Raw genomic sequence first — 9,004 nt, forward strand, 5'->3', positions numbered from 1 at the left:
TTGGCGCACGCGCGGTGCAGGCCCGCGCGCCTCCTCCTCCTACTCGCCTGCAGACTGTCACGTGCCCGTGGTTGTCTCTTCGCTTTCCCCTTCCCCCTCCCCGCCCCTCGCGCGCGCTTGCTCGGTTGGTTGCTTTGGAGAACTCGCGGCTACGTAAAAGAACGTTCTGGAATTCTCGCTCCTTTCCCACTGTCACCCCGGCACACACGCGCACGCACACGCACTGCTTGGCTTTGTGGTGGGGGGGGGGGAAAGGGCTTAAAGGTTTGCCCGTGACATTAAAGTCTAGTAATGCCTGACTCTAGGGGGCGGTGCTCATCTCCGTTTCCTAGCCGAGGGAGCCGGCGTTTGTCCGCAGACAGTCTCCGTGGTCATGTGGCCGGCATGACTAAACACCAAAGTGCAGGGAATGGCTGTTACCTTCCCACCGATGTGTTACTTTTTTATCTACTTGTATTTGTATGCTTTCGAACTGCAAGGTTGGCAGGAGCTAGGAGGGAGCAGCAAGAGCTCACCCCATTGTGTGGATTCCAACTGTCGACTTTTCAATCACCCAGCCCAGCACCTCAGCAGTTCAACCCACTGCACCTATTTAAATAGCTCAAGTTCGAGTCCTTCCAAGTCGTTCTTCCACCCGCCCGGCTCGCCGGGACGTTTACTCGAAGCACTTCGGTGCACAGCTGCTTTGTCTGTCTCAGTGCCCTCAAAGGGCGGCGGTCTGGTGTGTTTCCCTTCTGCTCCTTCGCTGCTTTTGTGAAGGAGCATGTTGGGAACCTGTTGTATATTTGGTTATATGCAGGTTCAGCAGAGGTAAGCATCAAACAGCAAATGTAGTTAAGAGGCTGTTGCTTGCACCTGGATCTATTGGACTCCCCACTGAGAGATTTTTTAACAAATGTAAAAAAAAAAAAAAAGGCTTATTTACTAGCCAACAATTAATATGTAACGTGTGTGGAGGAGAGATGTTGGTATGTTCATGCAGAATATTCTGCATGAAGGCTAGAAGAGGCAGAAAAACACATGCTTCTTCCCTAATGGGGATGAGGAGAGGGTGGGCAAAAAGTGTCATGTGACCCTTTTGCCTTCCTGGTGAGTTGGGAGGAGAGAAGGAACAGGAAGAACATAACTCAGACTGAGAGGTCAGTCTCATTTTATCTGTGACATTAACCCCTTTCCTCCCACTCTAATTAATGGACAGAACCATGTACTGTTAATGTAGATTATTACTATTTACATTTCTATACTGCCTGAAGCTAAAGCTCTCTGGGCAGTTCACAGCATGATATAAAACAATAAAACACAATACATAAAACAGCATTTGAAACCCTAACACGTTGCATACATTGACTTTTTCAAGTCTCAGCCTGTTCTGCAGGCTGACAGAATGATAGCTGGCTGGTGGTTTTACCATGGTCTTCTCCATATGTTTGCTTTTTGTAACTTGCCTTGCTTTGTAGCATTCTCTGTTGCTGTCTACTATTTGCTTTGCAACTAATTGTCTTTTTTGCCAGGTGGGAGTTCAGTTCAAGTCCAGGTTCTGTTTTTCTTTAGAGCCTCTTTTGTTCCATGCTGCTTGCCTCCATCTGTTGCCCTTGGCATTAGGCATTGCTCCAACTTGCTTCCAGGTTGAAGGTTCTGCTGGTAACACTGAGCTGGAGAGGCAAGACAAGCATGGTGCAAGAACTTTTTTGGAAGGTCTTGTGGAATTTCTGAGACTTTGTTCTGGCCCTTTGGTTGCTTTGCCTATGTCTATCTCTACATCTCCCACAGCACCTTCACTTACTGGAATGCACTCTACCTCTAGTACATTTGGTGCATCACCTGGTCCAGATTCTCATCTGTTTGGAGCTGTGAAAACTCCTTAAATAGAAGAGATGTCTTGGATCTTCTCTTTAATCAGATGTTGCACCTTTTCTAAACATTGAGCTCTTATTGAAAACGTGTATGCCTTGTGCACATTTCATCATTCTCTGGATGCAGCACTTCGTAGGCCTTGCTTCTGGGAGAATGGCTTTCAGAACAGTCTCTTCTGTTTTGCCATCTAACGTAAATCTCTTTTCTCTTGGGATGAAGCTGTACACCTTGCACCCAAAATCTCTTCAAATGCCAAGGTTTGGTTTTCTGTTGTGCTATTCCTTGTACGGTGTTTGTGTTCTACTGTGAGAGTAGCTTGCTGTCATGATAGCCTCTCCCAATCATTTATTAGCAAGGCCTAACCCCACGAGAAGACATTGTACTGCTTTCAGAAGAGATTAGTTATGTTTTCTAGCTAATCCATTTTGTACAAGGGTGTAAATTACAAACGTTCTGTGATTTATCCCCTTCTCAGTAAGGCTTGTGGGCTGTGGGACATGGACTTGCTTCCTTGATCCATCTAAATCACCCTGGGAGTTCTTCTAAGCTATCATCACATAGCATTAAAACATCTCTTGTGTGTAAGCAGGTTGAACACTGTGTATTTAGAAAAACAATTTAAAAGGTAACTGTGTAGTGATTTCTACCAGGAGAAGACACTTGCATTTGCCTATTATGTCACTAAAGACCAATTCCAGCGATTTCTTAATGCATTTCTTACTACATGGTGGGAAAGTGAGTCTCAGAACTTTTGCTTTGATGCAGCATGCTTATCTTTCAAGTTAATTTAGAGTACATTGTTTTATGTTGATCCCTGTGGTGAGGTCTCTGTTTTGTAGTTCCAGAATTGCCTTGTGATGGCAGTGTCCCAGACACTTGTGCCAGAATTCCAGGTTTTCTTCAGGAGTGTTTCCTACAGACATGTGCACTTGTTCACCTGAAGAACTCCTAGCTACACTGACTTGCTCATTTGAAAGACTAAACTCATACACACCTTGCTTTTTGTTAGCAATTGCATGGATTTCACCTTGATATATAAAGCACCCACTATTTTAAATTGACTTCAAATTCATTATTATTTAATCTTGAAACATGCACGACTGCATCATTTTCTGGTACATATAGGACATTCTTAATCTTGACTTTAGAACTTTCATTTCTAAATTTCTAAGGCACCAATGATAGAGCAACAACAACAGGCTGAAGCTGTTAGGGACAAAGTTGGATTGAGGAAAGCCAGTGAAAATGAGACTCTCTAGAAAATGGTAACAGTTTGGCGCAGAATGAGAAGACAGTCTGCATCACTGCAACCACTAGTGCTAAGTAACTGTTTTTAGCCATTGGAGGATGAGACCAGTGGACACCCTGCTGAGGAAGAATGAGAAGATAACTTGTGGAGCAGGGAACAGGATGCTGAAAGACAGCTGTCCCAGAGAAAAAAGTCATTGTGGGAGGCTCCTTGTTGCATAGCATTGAGATCCAAGTGTGTTGTGATGACCCATGGACTTGCCAGATATGCTGAGATTAGAGATGTGCTGGAAAGATTGCCAAAGCTCATAAAGCCCACAGACACCTATCCCTTTCTTCTAATCCGTGTGGGCACAAATGATACTTTGTAGCCAAATAAAACTACAAAGAAATCATACCAGATTTTGAAGTTCTGGTAAGGAAACTTTGGGGCCCAGATAGTGCTTTTAACAGTCAATCCTCTGGTTCCTATCCCCACTTTCTAGAGAAGCAAGTTATCTGCCATCCATGTAAAACATTTCTTGCAGGGCCACTTTTGGCAGAATTTGCTTCTCAACAGATAGATGAGTAATTGAAGCCCTCCATTACTACCACGGCAGAGGATGAGGTGGCTAGATGGAGTCACTGAAGCAGTTGGTGTGAGCTCAGGTGGTCTCCGGGGGGGGGGGGGAGTGGTGGACAGGAGAGCCTGAAGGAGTGTTGCCCATGCGTTGTGATGGGTTGGGCATGACTTTGCAACTAACATAACATAAATTACTACCACATCCCACTTCCTTGAAATACTGGCAATTTGCTTAACAAAAGTTTAGTCTTCATCTTCTTGATTGGGTGGTTCGTAGTAGACTCTGACTGTCATATTCCTTGACACATTTATTTTGGTTCATTGTTAGCTTAGAAGGAGAGAGAAAAGCACATGCTTATTCTGTCATGGCAAAAAGTATGTGATCTGCCTGTCTTTTCAGGTGAGGAGAGAAGGAAGGACTTGGCCTCTCTGAGATTGGCCTCTCAGCTCTTGAGCGAACACCTTTCATCCCACTCTGGTTAGTGGACAGAACCATGCAATGCTAATGCAGGTGATGTTACATATACCTAAGAAGGCACCCTCCCATGGCTAATTGCAAAGAAGTGTAGGATGAAATGTGTTTGGTTTTGAGGGTGGGATACACTGGCAGGGGGAACCTTGCTCATCTACCTTAAATCTCCAGTGCAACCTCCCTGCATCCTCCTGTTTCTGGAATATGGCTAGAATGTGGCTTTCATCAAGGAGTCTTTCTGCTTTTATTCTGTGACTGTGATACTTTCTACTCCTCTGTTAAGGAGGGCCAGTGTCTGGTTTCCTGTGAATGTGAAGGAAAGACACCAATGCTTCTCCTTATTTGCCCTTCCTCCACCTGATTATTCACAAACATTTGCCCACCCCCAACCATTCAGGCACCCAGTTAAATTTGTACCCAGTAATCCTTGTTGTACCCCAGAAACACACATGATTCTTCCTTTTTACAGGAGGCTGTTTCTCGAAACAGCCAAGTGGCACGCACATAGCCCCATTTTTAATAATTCTCATAGTGGGCTGCAAGTGTAGCTTGCTGGAGGACAAACATTTTTATAAATTCTGTAAATGGGCACTCTTTTGGATCTGTGGCCTCTAATTTGGTAACTGATTCCAGAGCTTGGAGGCTGCCACTGAAAAGGGTCATGCAGCCACCAGAGAAATAGGTGTTATGACTACTAGGATGTCATCCTTGGATTTCAAACAGCCTGAATGATTAAAATACTCTTTCATATATGCTAGCCTCAGAATGTAAAGGGCTTTAAAAGGAGCATCAGTACCTTGACTTTACCCAGGAGTCAGCCAGTTAATTTCAATTGTAGCAGGTGTTTTGTGCTCCCTATCACACACAACTGAAGCCTTAATTTCCAGGCCTATACTCTCAGATTATGATCTGGAAATATAATGAAGATTTGTGCAATACCTTTTCAGTCAGGGGTGTACAGGGTATTTGCTAGGAAATGGTTAAGTGCACATTAACAAGTATGTGAAACACACAATCCAACAAAACATTTCAGAGGCCTGGTACTGCTTTGATCAGCCAGGCTAATACTCTTTTCAGAAACCTCAGTTCTCCATTCACCCAGGAATTCAGCTTCTCAGCCAGACTCCCTCCTCTAGACTGCTCACTTCCTGAAAGCTCTGGGCTCTCTCTGCTATCAGGATCTCTTTCAGTGAAAAAGCAAAAACAAGTATTAGAAGCAATGCTCTAAAAGCCAGCTCCCTCGCATATAAGTGTTACTATAACAACCAAGAAAGCACATGGGTGCCTTTCAACATTGTTTCCTCGGGTACTCTAGAGGTGACACTACTATGGTAGGAACCATGTAGCCCATTCTTTAACCATTTTTCCTTGAAGGCTGTGGGACTCAAAGCTAGAGAGGCTGGGGGTGAGGCACAGCCCCTAACCCTCAATATGGAAACATAGCGAGTCAGAAGGGTTCTTCAGCACCATCTAGTCTGACCCCTGGCTCCAGCTGGCTTCACTCATGCCTGTTTACATATTTATTCCTGTTCTGAGGAGAAGTGGTATGATCTGTGAGTCCTTCTCAACTTGTTCATGATTTGGCACTCAAATGTGTGATTTGTATTTGAAAATTTCAAACCCTTCATGAAAGGAAACTGAGAATTGTCCTGAATGGATCTATGCATTTGTATACTTGCATCCATGTTTAGAACAAAGATTCATGGAATGGGGAAAGGATGATTAGCTAGTCACCACAGGAACTCTTCCTTTCATCTGCTTTTATTAAAAGCCAGAACTTGATTTAGACACATGGGTTTAGTTTAATATAAAATATTTTACAGAATTGACTGTTTACAGGTATAAAAGGTGAAAAATACATTAGAAAAATGCTGACTTACATATTCCATTGTTTAAACCATTCAAGTAGATTAAGATATAAATATGCATTATCTAACTCTTTATGGAACTCTTAAGTATACATCTTGCAGTAGTTCCATTGCTCTCCTGATTTTTAAAAAAATACTTTGTATCAATCTTAAACTTCTTTTAAAAATCCAGCACAATATATAAAGTATAAAAACATTCATTTCTTGAGAAAAAGATATTCATTGGTAGGTATATCATTTCAGTTTCCACAAATGACAGGTACCTAACAAAAAAGCAGTGTACCTCAAAGATCACCAAAACTGCTTCTCCTTCAAGTTGCAAAACCTTCAGAACACACCTCCCAAAGGGATCCACAGAGGAAGAATTTGTTACAGTGTTTGAGGGTAGGCACTGATGCCCCAAGTAGCTGGCCTACATGTCTCTTCCAACAGTTATTTTCCAGAAAGTTGCTTTAGTGATTGGAGGGTTGCTTGAGGTGTAGCCTAGCACAAATAACCCTATCAGTATAGAGGTCATAGATAGTATCTGACCAAGGGCCAACTTTTTGAAGGAGACAGATAGTGCACTATGCTATTTGGGTGGTTTTGTCCCAAATGTGGGAAAATTAGATTGCTCAACAAACACCCAAAAAACTTCTTTTTCAATCCCTGAAGTAGCCATGGCAGAAAGGAGCAAAGAATCAACTTGAATTCTGTAGATCTCACTTTTAGATCTGGTCTCAGGAGGGAAAATGGCTCTTCAAGAAGGGAATCTTGCATGCAGACCAGTGATAAGCAGTAGGTTGTTGCTGGGGATGATGGCCTGCTGAGTATAACAGTGCCTGGACTTAAAAAACATAGGAACTGCTTTATACAAGTCACTCCATTGGTCCCTCTACCCCAGCACTGTTGACACTGACTGCCAGCAGCTTTCCAGGCTTTCAGGCAGTTTTCCAGTCCTACATGGAGATGCTGGGAATTTAACTGGGGACCTTTCACATGCAATGCAGGTGCTGTACCACCAGGCCACAGCCCCATAGTAAATTCTATGCTTGTGGGTAGGGTGGGAAATGAATGATCTCTACAGTTGTGCCTACCTCTAGAATGGTGACAAGATGAAAACCTGCTTCTCTTATGATAATGGGAAGTTTCCCTGGGGCCTGATTTTTTTTTTTTTTTTTGAGAGAAGATGCTGTAAGACTGAATCAGTCTGTGATCAAAAGTAGCTTTAATGTCCATGACTGGAGTAGAACAGAAACTCTCAAAACTCAGTGCATGAGCTTTTACATTCCTCATGCTTTTCATATAGTTCTAGACAGGCTACTAAATACAAAACATGAACTCTCCCCAGTCCCAAAAAGATTGTTCCTGCAGCAACTTCTTTTGGAGTATCATGTTTCTGGGATGACTAGGGACAGGCCTGCTTAACCTGATGTAGAGAGGAGGGCAGAAAAGGCTGGAGGGAAGGCACTCTGCTCCAGCATATCTGAGAGGCATTTACAGGGCCATGTCTCTCCTGGATATGTTGAATTGTCTGAAGTGGTTGGTCAGGCAGGAAAAAATTGTGATCCCCTTTGAAATCCCCTTTCAAATGGCCATCCTATGGATTAGGAAACTACAACTGAAGGAGACAATTCTTTCCACTCATTCCTGTGTGTGCTGGAAGAAAAGTGTATTTTTGTCATTGTGTTTAAGTGCTAGACCCTTGAAAACAATACAGCGCCTTGCCTCCCACTCCTGCTGCCAAAACGAGCTGCTGGAGAGAGATCATCCTTCCTCTAGAGTGAAAATCAGGCATCTGTCCTCTGGACCCCAGAGGAGGTACCAATGTGCATTCTAGTTATCCACAAAGAGAGAATGTTGTTTCTGTATTTAGTAATGGGAATGAGCATTCAGTTGGAACATTGAACATGAAGATGGATGAATGAACTAAAAAAAAGTAACTTATGACTTTAAGGAAGCTACCCACTGGTTTCTTTCACCTGTTAACTGATTCTGTGCCAGATGTGACAAACTAATTTGTAATACCTAATCAGCTTTTCATCAATTTGTGATATGTCACAGGTGCAAATTTTAGTCTAACAAAATAGTTTCATTCATGTAAGATCCACTTTTTAATACTTTGTCTGAATTAGGTTGAAAGTCTCTGGTGTTAGTATATAAACAATATATTACGTTCTTCCCTAAATAGCTTTTCAATGTGCTATCCCCCCCCTCCAACTCTTGGGTTTAAAAGAGAATAATTTCTGTATGCTTATTAGCAAGTCCTAGCCTGTCTCATCTTTGAGGAAATGAAACAATTACTTCATTCAGATTCCAAACCAGACTGTCAGCCTTCCCCAAGAATAGTTTAAAAGGTGTTATCAATCTTTGTTATGTACTAGTAGTCTGATTCCATTACGGAATTGTCCACCTCTTAATTGGACTTGTGTTGTCCTAGAAAGTGAGCTGCTGTGTCAACAAAGGCAACCCCCACCCCCACAATGTCTTCAGCTACCACTGCTACTCAGCTATGCTCACATACAATGCATGGTATCTCACCTTATGTTCTTCTGTACTTGCGAGTAGTTGACATGCACCTCCATCTTTCCTTCAAAGAACAACAGGTATTCTATCATCTTCCACAGCTGGGATTCTATCCCAGCATGCACTGCTGCCTGCCACTCCCCCACTGGCCCACACATTCCCCAAGGAATGGCCTTGGCCAGCTACCCCTTTTTTTGTCTGCTGCTCACCATCTACCCATTAGAATAGCAGTATTGTTCTGCAGGAGCAACAGCACAGCAGCCCCTGCCGCTGCCACACTTCATGCCCATGCATGGCTGCCCTGACAGGTGCTGCTGCTGGAGGTGCTCCTGCCTTCCTTTCAGAAGCAGGCTCCCCATTGCCCAGCTGGCTAGGATACTCACCCAGCTGCTCCATCACCTTGCTGCTTCGCCTCCTGAGCTCACCAATGTGCCTGCACTGCCTCACCACTCTGCTGATGTGCCTATCTCCATCTGGCCTCATCATTTCACCACA

The sequence above is a fragment of the Varanus komodoensis genome, unplaced genomic scaffold (assembly GCF_004798865.1).
Source record: "Varanus komodoensis strain SLA01 unplaced genomic scaffold, ASM479886v1 scaffold3, whole genome shotgun sequence".
Classification (NCBI taxonomy): Eukaryota; Metazoa; Chordata; class Lepidosauria; order Squamata; family Varanidae; genus Varanus; species Varanus komodoensis.